Raw genomic sequence first — 14,610 nt, forward strand, 5'->3', positions numbered from 1 at the left:
CAGAAGAAGCTCTTTTCTTTCTCAGTAGGGTGCTGGAGGTTCTGCTTCTTCCGAAAGCCGGGAAATTGGTATGAGAATCCATTTGATTTCAGAGGACAATTCCCTTTGCTTAACACCTGTCCATAATGGCTCATGGTAATTCCATGAATTCCATAAATTTAATTTATGTAAACAAAAAAAAAAATGCACTCTCTGCAACCTTACCCCCATCTCTTTGGAATAATGAAGGTGTTATGGCATTAGGGATTATCCTCCTCCACACTCTGTTCTTCCCCTATGCACAATTAGGTAAACTGTGGCTTTCAAGACAAAGATCCAGACACACAAACCCTATGCATACCAATACTTACTTCCTCTGAGGATTCTAGGACTCCTTTATAATCCCCTCCAGCCTTCTAAGCCTTTGAGATGCAGTTCACCTGCTTCCTATGCTCCATTTGTTCACTCAATTATCCATTCCATGTGTATAGCTTTCTGAGTCTCTGCTTACTTCACCCTCCACAGGCCGCTCTTTGCCCATAAGCTTGGTTCTTATCTGGAAGTTGGCATCAAAGGCGAATGAGGTTCTGAAGAACAGAGGCTGGTGGTGATGGGGGAAGGGAAACATGAAAAGAAGGAAGACTTAGAGGAGGAAGTGGTCTGTGAGAGGAAGGACAGAGATCAGGGAACCCAGGGGTGATAATGGAAGAGATTTGAAAGACTTCTAGCCAAGCTCCTTGCTGATGCCACCATTCTGCCTCGTAGATGGTCAGGGCCAAGTGGGAGTAGGACAGTTCTGGTCTCTCCCAGGATTTGCCACTCCAGTCTTCCAGCACTTACAAGCTGTATTCCAGCAGATTGTGCCCCAAGGTGAGTAAGGGCTAGGGAAGAGAAGCTGGGGCCTGATCAGAAAATTTGGGGAGAATAAGGGACTGTTTGATCGGAGGATGGGCTTTCTTCCTCAGATATCTCTACTTGAAACTTTCCTGTCATGCTCACCTGATGGAGAAAGGAGTATGACTGAATGGGGGTGTAGTTGGATGGGTAGGTTTGTCCTTGAACTCCCTGGAAGAATCCAGCAGAGGGGAAGGGGCCAGGATCCAATTTCTTTGATGTGACCCAATCCCTAGTAATATCTGAGTTTTTCCATAGCCAGCAATCCTTAAGATCTCAGCCAGGAGAATACACATACACACCCTTCAGCCTCTGAGTAGGAAGCAGAGCAAATGGCATGATAAGTGGACAGGAGGAATGAAAGGCAGTGAAAAGTCCCTTGGAGACAGGTGTCTGACCCTTCCTTAGAGCACAATTTCATGGAAAGGAAATCTACCTGGAGTTCATATGACTGCTACTACTACTGATGTCTAATATGTGTGTAATGACTTAGAGCAGTGCTTCTCAAGGTGCATCCCAGGACCAGCAGCACCAGAGAACTTGTTAGAAATACTCATTCTTGAGATGCATCCCAGACCTACTGAATCAAAAATTTGGGGGCTGGGGACAGTAATTTGTGGGGATTTTGTTTTGTTTTGTTTTTGTTTTAAGATTTTATTTATTTATTTATTTATTTATTTATTTATTTGAGATGGGGAAAGACAGCTTGAGCATGGCAGGGGGAGAGAGAGAAAAGCAGATTTGCCACTGAGCAGGAAGCCAACTTGGGGCTCCATCCCAGGACCCTGAGATCATGACCTGAGCTGAAGGCAGACACTTGACTGACTGAACTCCCCCAGGTGCCCCTAATTTATGTTCTAACAATGAAATTCTAATGCACAACAAAGTTTGGAAATCACTGCCTAAGAATTTTCTAAGCTCTCTTTACACCCCTAATCACATCAAATAAATCAGCAAACAGAATGTAATCCTAGTTGAAGGTTTATTATGCTAAGGCATTATGCTAAGCAACTTTTATACACCAGCTCATTTAGTTCTCTGTACAAATTGCGATTTTTTATCTACTTGAGGGAGATGGCGACTGCTGGTCTCACTCTGGTTCCTGGAGTGGACCAATCAGAGTGTCCCGAGTACAATTCACCACATCCTTTTACCCTGCAGCTTTGTTCTGGAAGGATGACATCACTCAGGATGTGATGGCCCAGAAGATAGAGCAGATCGGCAGATTCCACCCCCAAGATCCATGTCTGAGGCATGGGCAGGCAGCCTTTCCCACCAAAACCACTGAGGTAATGTACGTGAGGACAATTGTTGGTCCATGCTGTCTAGCAGACAGACAGCATGGAGGGAACAGATATTAAAACTGCAGATAAGAGCTGCTGACAGAACTATGAGAATGATTCAGGGGTTCTGTCTGGGATCCACAAAAAATAGCTCCATTAGCCATTAGTGATATCTACAAAGGGAGAGGAGGTGGGTGTTGGAAAATCTGGCTTCCACCTGTCATCCCTGTCTCTTCTAGGAGCAAGCAAGAGGAGAAACTTCGACTCCTATTACCCAAAGTAAGACTTATGAGTCTTCTCAAGAATTGTAAATCCCTAACTTTGGGGCCTATTCCTTTCACCTCCAGAGCCCTGTCATCCTTTTCTGCCTTCCTCTTGACTGCTGGCTTTCACCTTCCCAGAGCCCAATGACCAAAGTGAACAGGGAGCAGTGCTTTACCTCGAAAGTGGATTTGAAGACCCTTGAATGAGAGATGGCCAACCCTGTCAAGGTAAAGGTTTTACTTTTTCTCACAGTTTGGAACCACCAAAAACCTGTTTAAATGAGAGAGGCAGCTATGAAGAAAGAAATGGATATTGAGGTATGAACAGAAAAACTAAAGAAAAGCTCTTTCCTTTTCCAATCAAAGGGTATCCTCACCCTCCTTCCTCACAGAAACACCTGTGGGTATCAGTGTGTGACATTGGGAGGGCAGATGCTCCGAGCTTCTAAGGATGAAATGATCTAAAAGATTGTGCATAGACATTGAGTCAAAAATAGGAATTGAGAGCAGCCCCAGTGGCGCAGCAGTTTAGCGCCGCCTTCAGCCCGGGGTGTGATCCTGGAGACCCAGGATCAAGTCCCAGGTTGGGTTCCTTGCATGAAGCCTGCTTCTCCCTCTGCCTGTGTCTCTGCCTCTCTCTCTCTCTCTCTCACTCTGTCTGTCATGAATAAATAAATAAAATCTTTTTTAAAAATAGGAATTGAAAATTGCCAAATTAAAAAAATTAAATTAAAAGTCTTTTTTTTTTCTCCATATACTCCTTTGCAATATGCAAAGCAAGAGATAGCAAAGCTCCTTTGGATAAATGGGAGAGGTAGCCCAGAGGCCTTCATATTCAGCACTCCCTCCCCTCCTTGCTCTACTCCATGGCCTGGGGAAGTGACCTGGGCAAGGCTCTGGGTTATCTCCTTGAGATGCTTGAACTCTTCAGAATCCATATTAAAACACCCATCGTGGGGGAACCTGGGTGACCTCAGGCAGTTAAGCATCTGACTCTTTATTTCAGTTCAAGTCTATGATTTTAGGGTTGTGGGATTGAGCTCCGCTTTGGACTCCTTACTCAGTGTGAAGTCTGCTTGAGATTCTCCATCTCCCTCTACCCACCCTCCAACTCAAGCTATAAATAAATAAATACATACATACATACATACATTCATACATACATACATACATACAATCATTTTTAAAGAACCCAAAACACCCATCTAGCACTCCTATCTGCCTTTATAAATGAGACATTGGGGCCCGGGCTGATCAAGGGACTTACTCAGAGCTGCACTGCAGGTTCATGGCAGAGCCAAGATTGGACCCAGATCTCCTACTTCCTAGACCTGTCCCTTGCACAGCCCCTGCCCTTCCTCTCAGGGTTGCAGTAATAATTGGGCTGGTCCAAACATCAGATTCCTCTACACTGATGAAGGGTGTTTTTTGTTTGTTTGTTTGTTTGTTTTTGGACTAAGACGTAAATTCCAAGAAGGTGGCAGCCAGAGGAAAGTGTAAGTAATGGGCATCCCAGGCTGAGAGCACTGCAGTGACAAATGCCCTGAGGCAAGTACACCATTCACATTAGAGGAACAGGTGGAAAAGTCAGTGGCAGAAGGTTAGGCTGGAGAGAAGCAGGCCCAGGAATGACCATATAGGATCATGGTAAAAAGTTGAATTTTATTCTAAGCATAGTGACAACTTAACTGGGAAGTTTCAAGGAAGGAGAGGTCATAACGTGATGCATAATTCCAAAAGCCCCCCCTCATGATATCGGAGTATAACATCTGGGAATAGAGCAAGCATGAAAACTGAGAGAGGCAAGAAACCTGCACCTCAGGGGGCTTCTATCCCCTCAGCTATCCTAGGAAACCAGTTTCCACTCCATCAAATAGCAGCTGGTCTTCCTAAGCCTGGATTGGTTGCTGGGTCAAGGCATTCAGAGCTAAGTGACAGACCCACTTGTGAGGGATGGTTGCCATGGTGCTTCTGTGAATGCAAACAAGGTGCTGCCATTCTTCTCCAGCCCAGAGCCCAAGGGAAAAGCATGGGAGGGAGGGTGAACTATTTGTGGGAGCCAAGGGGACAGACAATGGTGATGGGCTGAGTCACTGTAGTTTACATAAATCAGGCTCTTATGGAAGCTTTTTGTGAAGGAAAGTAGGTAAGGAAGGGGCCACCTCCCCATATACTGATTCCAGTCCTTTGTTTCTTCTTGTTTTAGGGCTTCTTTGAGCCACCCCCCACTGTGGGCCGCCACCTTATTGCTGACTGAGACTTCACATGAAGCCTCTCTGTGCCAGTGCCCTCCCATTTGTCCTCCAGAAGGGCAGTTCTAGGATGACCCTAATCTGGATCATTAAAGTGAACTTTCATGCAGACTCTTTCTGTGATTTGTCTTGAGGCAAGATGGGTGGGATTCGGACATGGCCAGAGCCCCTGAAGTGAAAGAGTAAGGGTGGACCAGAACAAGGGTACAGTGAAAAGAGCACAGCTCTTCGGTGCTAGTAGGAGACTGGTTTTTGTCTTATCTTCCCTCCATGACCTGAAGCAGGGAAAGTGAGAGTAGGACCACAGCTGGAATGCAGGCTCTCTCACCCACACCTACCTGCACTGTGTGGTCTATCGCATACCCTTCCATGTCAGACAAGCCTGGACCCTGCTGTCTTATGAGGGGCTCCCTGTCCAGCATTACCACCCTTGCCAGCCATCTCCCACACTCATCTTGCTCCCAAGAATCACCAGAAAAGTGCTGTAACCAAAGTGTACATACATTAAATATTTTGATGGCTCTTGCTAGTTTGCTCCTGGTAGCTGAAAATCTTAAAAGGGAGTGAGTCATCTGACCACTGATGCTTAGCCCAGCTGAACACCAGAATATCCTGTTTGCAGAGCTTTATACTTCTCAAGTACTCTCACACTCACTGGATACTCAATGGTGTAAGCAAATGGGCAGGTGTCAGGATTTGACTTCTTTAAGGGGTTATGGAGTTGTGTACATATACTAATGTTCATGTAGCTATAAACCTAAGTTTCCATACTTTATTGGCTATAAGTTATACTTCAATAATAATAATAACTATGAGCCTCTCAAAGTAAAAAAATGTAAAAAGTGAATAGGAGAAAAGATGTTTCTGAAAGGAAGAAAATGGGGTGATTTGCTCTACCTGCTTTCAATACTCAGTATGAAGCTGTAGTAATTAAAAAATTGTGGCATTAAAAATAAATAAATAAATAAATAATAAAAAATTGTGGTATTAATGTGAGGATAGAAGGTAGATGTGTGAAACAAAGAGCCTAGAAATAGGTCCACAACAATGAGGACCCTTTTTTTTTTTATAATAAAGGCAGCACTGCAAAGAGGAGAAGATAATCTTTTCAACAAATAGTCCAGAAACAATTGAGTACCCTTACAGAAGGAAAATCCACCTTTGTCCATAACTTACAACATACACACCAATAGAATCCAGGTGGATTATAGGCCAATGTGAAGAATTAAATGATGAAACTTATTCTGTAGTTTAAAGCCATTGGTGGTTTTATTTCACTTCTCTGAACTCCTACTCTGCAAAATTTTATAGATGAAGCATTTAGAAGATAGTATAAGAGGGGCACCTGGGTGGCTCAGTCAGTTGAGCATCTGCCTTCAGTACAGGTCATGATTCCAAGGTCCTGGGGCCCTGAGATCCTGGGCTCCTGGAATCGAGCCTCAGGACAGACTCCCTGCTTAGCAGGGAGTCTGCTCCTCCCTCTCCCTCTGCCGCTCCACCCCATTTATGCTGTCTCTCTCAAATAAATAAATAAAATCTTTTTTAAAAATAGAAGATAGTGTAAGAATAATTTCATGTCCTAATGATTAGAAAAGATTTCTTAAGAAACAAAAGTACAAAAATAAAGGAAAAGATAGTACATTTGGTACATTAAATTAAGAATATCTATCAACTTTAGGGGCACCTGGGTGGCTCAGTTGGTTAAGCCTCTGACTCTCGGGGGTGCCTGGGTAGCTCAATCAGTTAACTGTCTGCCTTTAGCTCAGGTTGTGATCTTGGGGTCCTGAGATGGAGCCCCACATCAGACTCCCTGCTCAGCAGAGAGCCTGCTCCTCTCCCTCCTGCTTGTGCTCTCTCTCTTTCTCAAATAAATAAACAAATCTTAAAAAAATAATATCTATAAACTCTTACAACTGAAGTAAGACAGTTTTAGGATATACTATTATCTCTGCCATGTGAATACAAACTTCTTCCAGCTATCTTCCCTGATAAGAATGGAAAAGAAAGAATTTCCTAAGTCAGTGTTGTTCAGTAGAAATTATAATTTATAATTATATATGTAATCTAAATTTTTCAAAAATAATTCTCAGTCATATTTTTTAAAAAGTAGAAAAGAAACAAGATTATATCAAATCTCCTGCTCTCTGTAAAAGATATTTTTTACTTTGATATCCCACAGAAAATCACACTGGTCCATTATTTGTTGTTGTTGTTTTTCTTTTTACATAGGCCTTTAGGGACACCTGGGTGGCTCAGTGGTTGAGCATCTGCCTTTGGCCCACATCATGATCCCCGGGTCCTGGGATTAAGTCCTGCATCAGGGTCCCCGGAGGGAGCCTGCTTTCCCTCTGCCTATGTCTCTGCCTCTCTCTATGTGTCTCTCATGAATAAATAAATTAAATATTTTTAATAATTAATTAATTAATGAATTAGGCCTTTATTATAAATTTAAAATCTAGGGAAGCTCCTTTTTCCCTCTACCCAAAGAGTTCATAAATACAGACATTGGAACAAGTTCTTCATTGAAAGATAACACTCATGAATTTGTAAAAGATGATATCCATGGGCACCAGTGTAGCTTCTGATACACGGTGCAATCCTCAGATAGTCACCGTGCCAAAGTCAGCGAGATTGTGTCACCATCTAGAATATATAGGTTAATTCCCACCCTTACCAGGAAAGGATAAAAATTTATGGGTCCAAGGGGGGAAAGCTATACCTAAAAGACATTCATGGATGAATCCCCACATTTTTCCATTTGAGGTGATATTGACTTTTCCTGTCCCATTTGGCCCTTGGGATGTTTCTTCATATGTACTACTATTATTCTTTATCTCTTTTTGCACACAGCTGAACAAATACTTTCTTTGATTATAGTATTATATTGGGAGGTAACCAGTGATATTTAAATATGCTGGCTCATAAGTGATTGAACTTTCAATGAGAATACCCTATGGGTGCCCTTCAGCTTTGATTCCACACAAAGAGATAGGGTAAAGGAACTCAAAGAAATCCAACAGCCCTCAGGTTGTAGGACAGTCAGTTCCCAGATATATTTCATAGTGCTGAGGTTGCTGATAATGCAAATAAGGCTTTTGTTTAATTCTGATCTGAAGCCAGTGCTCATTACAGGTTACAAACACATCCTCAAAACCACATATCAACACAAAAAGCCCAAGTAGCCCTCCAAACAAGCCAAAGACCCTTATCATTTCAGATCTCAACCCAAGATGTTAGAGGAAACAGGAAATCACACTGGTCCATTATTTTGATGATATTGTAGCAACTGGATACGGTGGGCAGGAGAGCATGTACCCTTAAATGTCATAAGACACATGCATGGAAGAAGAATGTCAAGAAAGTCCAGAGTCCTGCTACATTAATGAAGTTTCTAGGGTCCAGTTATCTGTAGTATGTCGAGATGCCCTCTCTCTGAAGGAAGATAAATTAATTAACCTTGGACATCTACCACAATAAAAAAGAGACATTACTCTCCATGGAAGAATGAGCCTCTTTGGCATTTGAGGCAACATAAAACACATTTAAATGTGCTACTCTGACCCATTTAACAGTAACCCATCAGGCTTTTAGTATGACCTGAAGCAAGAAAACATTCTGCAGGAATTCCAGATTGCAATGCAAGATGTCCTTTCACTTGAAAATTATGACCAGTAGTCTCAGTAGCATTGGAAGTGTCTGTAGCCCACTATAATGTCATAAGAATCCCCTGGCAAGCCCCAGTAAGATTATTATTATAATAATCCCTAGGATTATTAGGATCCCTAGGATTTTAACGGAAGGTGGTGCCCTTTAAGGCCATCAGCTATTCTCCATTTGAAGAGCAGCTTAGTTTCCTACAAGGCTGTCGTGTACTGAACACCTGGCCATGAAACAACCAGTAATTATGCACTAAGTATTATCTGATCCACTAAACTATAACATTGGAAGTTAAATGGAAATGGTGTATGCGAGACTGGGCCCAAGAAGATCTGGATGGAATAAGTTACATGAGAAGGTAGCTTTCTTGCTTCACTGCATTTCCCACAATCTTATTATAGCCTTATGGGGGAATTCTCTATGATCAGCTAACAGACTGGAGGTAAAGCACAGTATAAGATGTAGAAATGTTTGCACAAAAAAGGGGGGGAGGGGCATCAGTTAGAAGTGGAAGGAAGCTATGTTACAGCACAATTTACAAGTGTCTGTGGATTACATTGGTGAAGAGCAATCCCCTCTGTGGGAAGTTTTGTTAGTAGATCTGGTGGTCCACCTGGGATGGAAGAAGAAAAGAATTGAGGTATGTGTCTATACTGACAATATTCATGACTAACAGGTTGGTTGGCTGGTCTGGGATTTGAATAGAACAAGATAAGAAAATCTGTGGCAAGAAAGTCTGAGAGGGATCAATTGGAATGAACACAGTGTGAAGATAGTCTTGGTTTCCTGTGTAAATAACCATGAGAAGACATAGACTATAGAAAACTTCATCAGTGATCAGGTTATGAAATGACCAATTCTGTGGATATCAGTCATCCTCTTTCTCTAGCCACCGGGGTTCTTTCTTAATGGGCCCACATATCAGTGAATATAGTGGCAGGAAATGAGGCTATACATGGGCTTACCAACGTGGATTTCTCTCCTCAGGAATGATCTTTTAAAGGGAGGAATGATCTTTTAGGCCCACTATTCTCCATTTGAACAGCCACCTCTGAATACCAATTTGCCAGCCGCAGAGGATAATATTGATCTCCCAGTATTGCACACCTAGTGACAAATTTTTCTTTCGAACCTCTTTTCCCATGAAAAAAGGCAGTGAATTATATTCTGGATATAGATTTGCCCTTTCTGTCCACAATACTTCTGATAACACTACTCCCCATTAGTGAACTTACAGAGTGGTTGTTTCCATCTGCAAGAGTTTTGGAACCAAAGGGTACAGGTCAGAGTGGTTCCCTCACTATTAAACCTCAAAAATCTCTGAAGGAATCTTTGCTTCCCATCTTCCCATCTCCTGAATGATGAGTTTTCAGGTGCTAGTGCCCAAGAGAGAATGCTTATACCATACTCATCGTCATAGTTGAATTGGAAGCTGAAAACTACCACCTGGTCACTTTGGGTTCCTCATGCCACAGAACCAATAGACAGTATCACTGTACTAGCCACAGTGATTGACTCTAATTACCAGGAAGAAGTTGAGTTGCTGTTACAAAATGAGGGCAAAAAAAGGTTATTACTGGAACCAGAGGAATTAACCCGGGCTCTTTGTATTCTCCTTCCCAGTAGTACTGGTTCAATAGAAAACTGTAGAAACCGGAGGGGTAGGGGGGCTCTGCCTTTGGGGCATCTGCCTTAGGCTCAGGTCATGATCCCAGGGTCCTGGGATGGAGCCCCTGGTGGGCTCCCTGCTCAGTAGGGAGCCTGCTTCTTCCTCTCCCTCTGCCCCTATCCTCCCATTCCTGTTCTCACGCGCTCTGCTCTCTCTTTCAAACAAATAACCTTTAAAACAAACAAAACAAAACATCCAGAATAAAGCACAGAGAGACAAAAGAATGGAAAATACAAAAGAAAAGGTAGAACCATAAAAGATACCATATGACAGTCTAATATAGTTTACTTGGAGTTCCAGAAGGAAGGGAACAAGAAAGTGGATAGAATCAATATTTTTTTTTTAGAATCAATATTTAAGTAGATAGTGTCTGAGAATACCTCAAAATTGATGAAAGACATCAAGCTATGTATACAAGAAGCTCTTTGAATCTCAAGGAGAATAAATGTAAAGAAATGTCTCTCTAATCACAGCCTAGTAAAACTGTTGACAATCAAAGACAGGTTACCTACAAAAGAGTAACATTATACTGACAGATGGTTTCTCAAAGAGAGAGAAAGAGGGAAAAAGGTGATCGAAAGCAGATAACCAGATACTGTAAGTTTAATGATGGATCTTTTTCTCTACTTGACTTTACCCTATTTTCTCTCCCAAGAGGCTAACCTGTCTGGAGTACTTCAATGATCTCTCTCTTCCTCTGGATTCTGGTTAGGTTAGGACAATGGGAATATCTAGGAGAGCTCAGAGGGAGGGAATGAGGAGAGTAAGAGCCGGTTGTTTTTCCCCTCATTCTCCTGCCTTTAAGGTTGTTACAGGCTGTCTACTCCTCCTGGCACATATGTGCAATAGGAAACATGTACATGCTATACATAGTCACACTATTCATGATAAACCAAGACTGGAGATAATCCAAAGTCTATGTATTTTTACTTTTCTTTACAGTTTCATAACCTACCCATGCATCTTTAGGTTATAAAATCGTAAAGAAAAGTGAAGAAATATGGTCAAAAAAGAATGAATAATGGTTACCTTTGGGAAGAAGTAATGATTAGGGGGACACAAAAAGGTTTCTAGGGTGCTAGAAATGTTCTATTTCTTGACCTGGGTTACATGAGTGTTCACTTTGTGACAATGTATTGAGTTGTTCATTTTTGTTTTATGTGTTTTTCTGTTTCTTTTATTTCTCAATTTACAAAGTTTTTAAAAAGAAAATAAATGAGTGAAGTGATAAAAATGGCAGGAGAGGGGTACCTGGGTGGCTCAGTCGGTTGAGTGTCCAACTCTTGGTTTAAGCTCAGGTTATGATTTCAGGGTCTTGGGATTGAGACTCACATTGGGCTTGGTGAGTCCGCTCGAGGTGGGGAGTCTGCTTGAGGATTCCCTCCCTCTCCCTCTGCCTCTCCCCTCACTTGTGCTCTCTCTCTCTCAAATAAATAAATAAATCTTTCTTTAAAATATGGCAGGAGAAATCGTGGAAGATGCAGAGAATTCCCTGAGTATATTTTATTATATAGTTTTGATTTTTGAAAAATGTAAATATTTTACATATTCAAAAATATGTATTTTACATATTCAAAAAATAAAATTATATATAAAGTAAAAAAAACCTAATATTGAAAACAGACAAACCGAGTTATATATCAAATTGGTAAAAATGCCTACACAAACAAAAGAACTATTTCAAATGACTTTTTTTTTTTTTTAAGATTTTTAATTTATTCATGAGAGACACATAGATAGAGGCAGAGACACAGGCAGGGGGAGAAACAGGCTCCATGCAGGGAGCCTGACGCGGGACTCGATCCGGGGTCCCCAGGATCACACTCTGGGCCAAAGGCAGTGCTAAACTGCCGAGCCGCCCGGGCTGCCCCTCAAACAACTTTAGAATGCAGTATTTTAATGCTATACTCTGAGGGATTATATTCCAAGGACAAAATAAACTACCACACATCTTAAATGTCTTTATTGTTTTATTAGTAGAGTAATATTTGTATCATTATTTGTAAATAATTGTATGTATATTATAGGATTACACATGTATGTGATTATATTAGATTATAAGAAACCAAAGTTTAAAAAAAAAAAAGAAACCAAAGTTTTCAGTATAAGAATAGAGATATGAGTACAAAGTCAAGAGTTCAGTATAAATCACAGTTATTTTATTTTTTTTTAAAGATCACATTTATTTACTCATGAGAGACAGAGAGAGGCAGAGGCAGAGGCACAGGCAGAAGCAGAGTCCATTCAGGGAGCCGAAGGTGGGACTCGATCCCAGGTCTCCAGCATCACACCCTGGGCTGAAGGCAGGCCCTAAACCGCTGAGCCACCCAGGGATCCCAACACTAGGGCCAATTTAAAGGAGCTTTCACTGACTTATTCTGAGGGAATTTGAATATAAAAAAAAATAATTACTGCAATTGATTGATGCACATTGAATATATGAAAATCCATACTTCCATAGTAATGCTCAAACAAGAAAAGTCGTTAAAATATTTTTTAAAAATTTATTTGTGGGATGCCTGGGTGGCTCAGCAGTTGAGCATCTGCCTTCGGCTCAGGGAGTGATCCCATACTCCTGGGATCGAGTCCCACATCAGGCTTCCTGCGGGGAGCCTGCTTCTCCCTCTATGTCTCTGCCTCTCTCTGTGTCACTCATGAATAAATAAAATCTTAAAAAAATTTTTGTCACTGTTGGAGGTAACTACTATACCTAAATTCATTATGCTGCAAATGAAAACCAAAAAAATTAGAATGTATGCTACCTTTCCAAGGTGGAATTGTATTTCAGAGTAAGTAACCCAGTTGATGAAGAAAGTTCATCTTTATACAATAAAATTAGCTAACAAACGTTAAAAGAATGATAGAATTAAAAAAAATAAAAGAATGATAGAATTAGAAAAATCACTATTTTGTGACCCTCTAATGAAGTAATTTAGTCAAGAACCATCAAGGAACAGCAAATCCATTAGGTGAAAAGTTGATGGGAACTAAATATTTTCACAATGCCAAAATATCATCCCATGGATTACATATTAGTTATAAGAGGGAAACATAAGTTTACATACAGTGATCGATCTTTACCTTTAACAAGTGATCAACTTTAGCATCACTAATAGTAGGACAGGCAGACATTATGCAGTTCCTGAAATGACACAATTGGAGACATAAACATCACCTATAAAGCATTTTGTTTAAAAAAATTTTAACCTGATCCAATCAAGACTTTAGATATAACATCTAGCATACAGGGGATCCCTAGGTGGCTCAGTGGTTTAGCACCTGCCTTTGGCCCAGGGAGTGATCGAGTCCCGCATCAGGCTCCATGCAGGGAGCCTGCTTCTCCCTCTGCCTGTGTCCCTGCCTCTCTCTGTGTCTCTCATGAATAAATAAATAAAATCTTAAAAAAATAATTTCCAGCATACAGTAAATGCAGGGGATACACAGGATAGATACTGGAGAAATACAGGGAAACCTATCATGAGGAAATAATCAGAAAATTTTAGAAGGTGGGGAATTGTAAAGAAAAACTAACCTCATCTATTCAACAAGACAATGTCAAAAATGGGGTGGGGGGCCTATGTTAATTTAAAGAGAATTAAGAAACATAACCACATGCAATGGTGGCCTTTTATTCCTATTTTTTTTACTCCTATTTTAAACAAAACAGATGGAAAGGGCATTTTTGGAAACAATTTGAGAATTTGAATATGAACTAAGCATTAAATGATATTAGAGAGTTACTGTAAATTTTGTTAGAAGTCACAATGGCATTTGGATTATGTGGGAAAATATCCTTATTTCTTGGAGATGCACACTGACACGTTTATAAGGCAAACATGACGTCTATAACTGAGTTTTAAAAAGAAGCGAATTTGGCAAAACAAAAATAACTGTTAAGTCTAGTTGATGAATATATGAGTATTTAGTATGCACCACTATCTTTTCTTGTATTTTGGAAAATTTTTAATGACGAACAAGAAAATAAAGTGATCAAATTTGAACTTTAGAAAGCTCACTTCTTAGCTTTCTGGGTGAAAGGAGTTAAAACAAAAGATTAGTTAGACAATTACAGTCTAACTAATTAGACTGTAATTACAATATTCATGATGAAAGAGCACAGTGGTTTAGATAAAGTAGTGGAGGAAAAGAGAAATAGACAGATGGGAGATATAATTTGCTGGTAGAAACCGTAAGATTGTTGATAGGCTTGAGGCAGGAGAGGTTAAAAGAGGAGTCAAGACTAATAACAAAAGCCAATATGTATCATGTGTTTAGCATATGCCAGGGCAGTCTTTGTTCTATGTGATCCACATGAATTTAACTCGTGTAATCCCCCACAACCACCTTGTGAGGTAGGAATTATCAGCATATCTATTTTATTTTCTTTTTAGATTTTATTTATTTATTCATGAGAGACACAGAGAGAGAGAGGCAGAGACATAGATAGAGAGAGAAGCAGGCTCCCCCGACGGAGGCTGATGTGGGACTCCATCCCAGGACCCTGGGATTGCGACCTGGGCCAAGGCAGACGCTCAATCACTGAACCACCCAGGTGTCCCAGCACATCTATTTTACAGATTAGGGATTTGGGTGCAGAGAAGTTAAGCAACTTC

This window comes from Canis aureus, chromosome 36, assembly GCF_053574225.1.
Source record: "Canis aureus isolate CA01 chromosome 36, VMU_Caureus_v.1.0, whole genome shotgun sequence".
In the NCBI taxonomy this organism is placed as follows: Eukaryota; Metazoa; Chordata; class Mammalia; order Carnivora; family Canidae; genus Canis; species Canis aureus.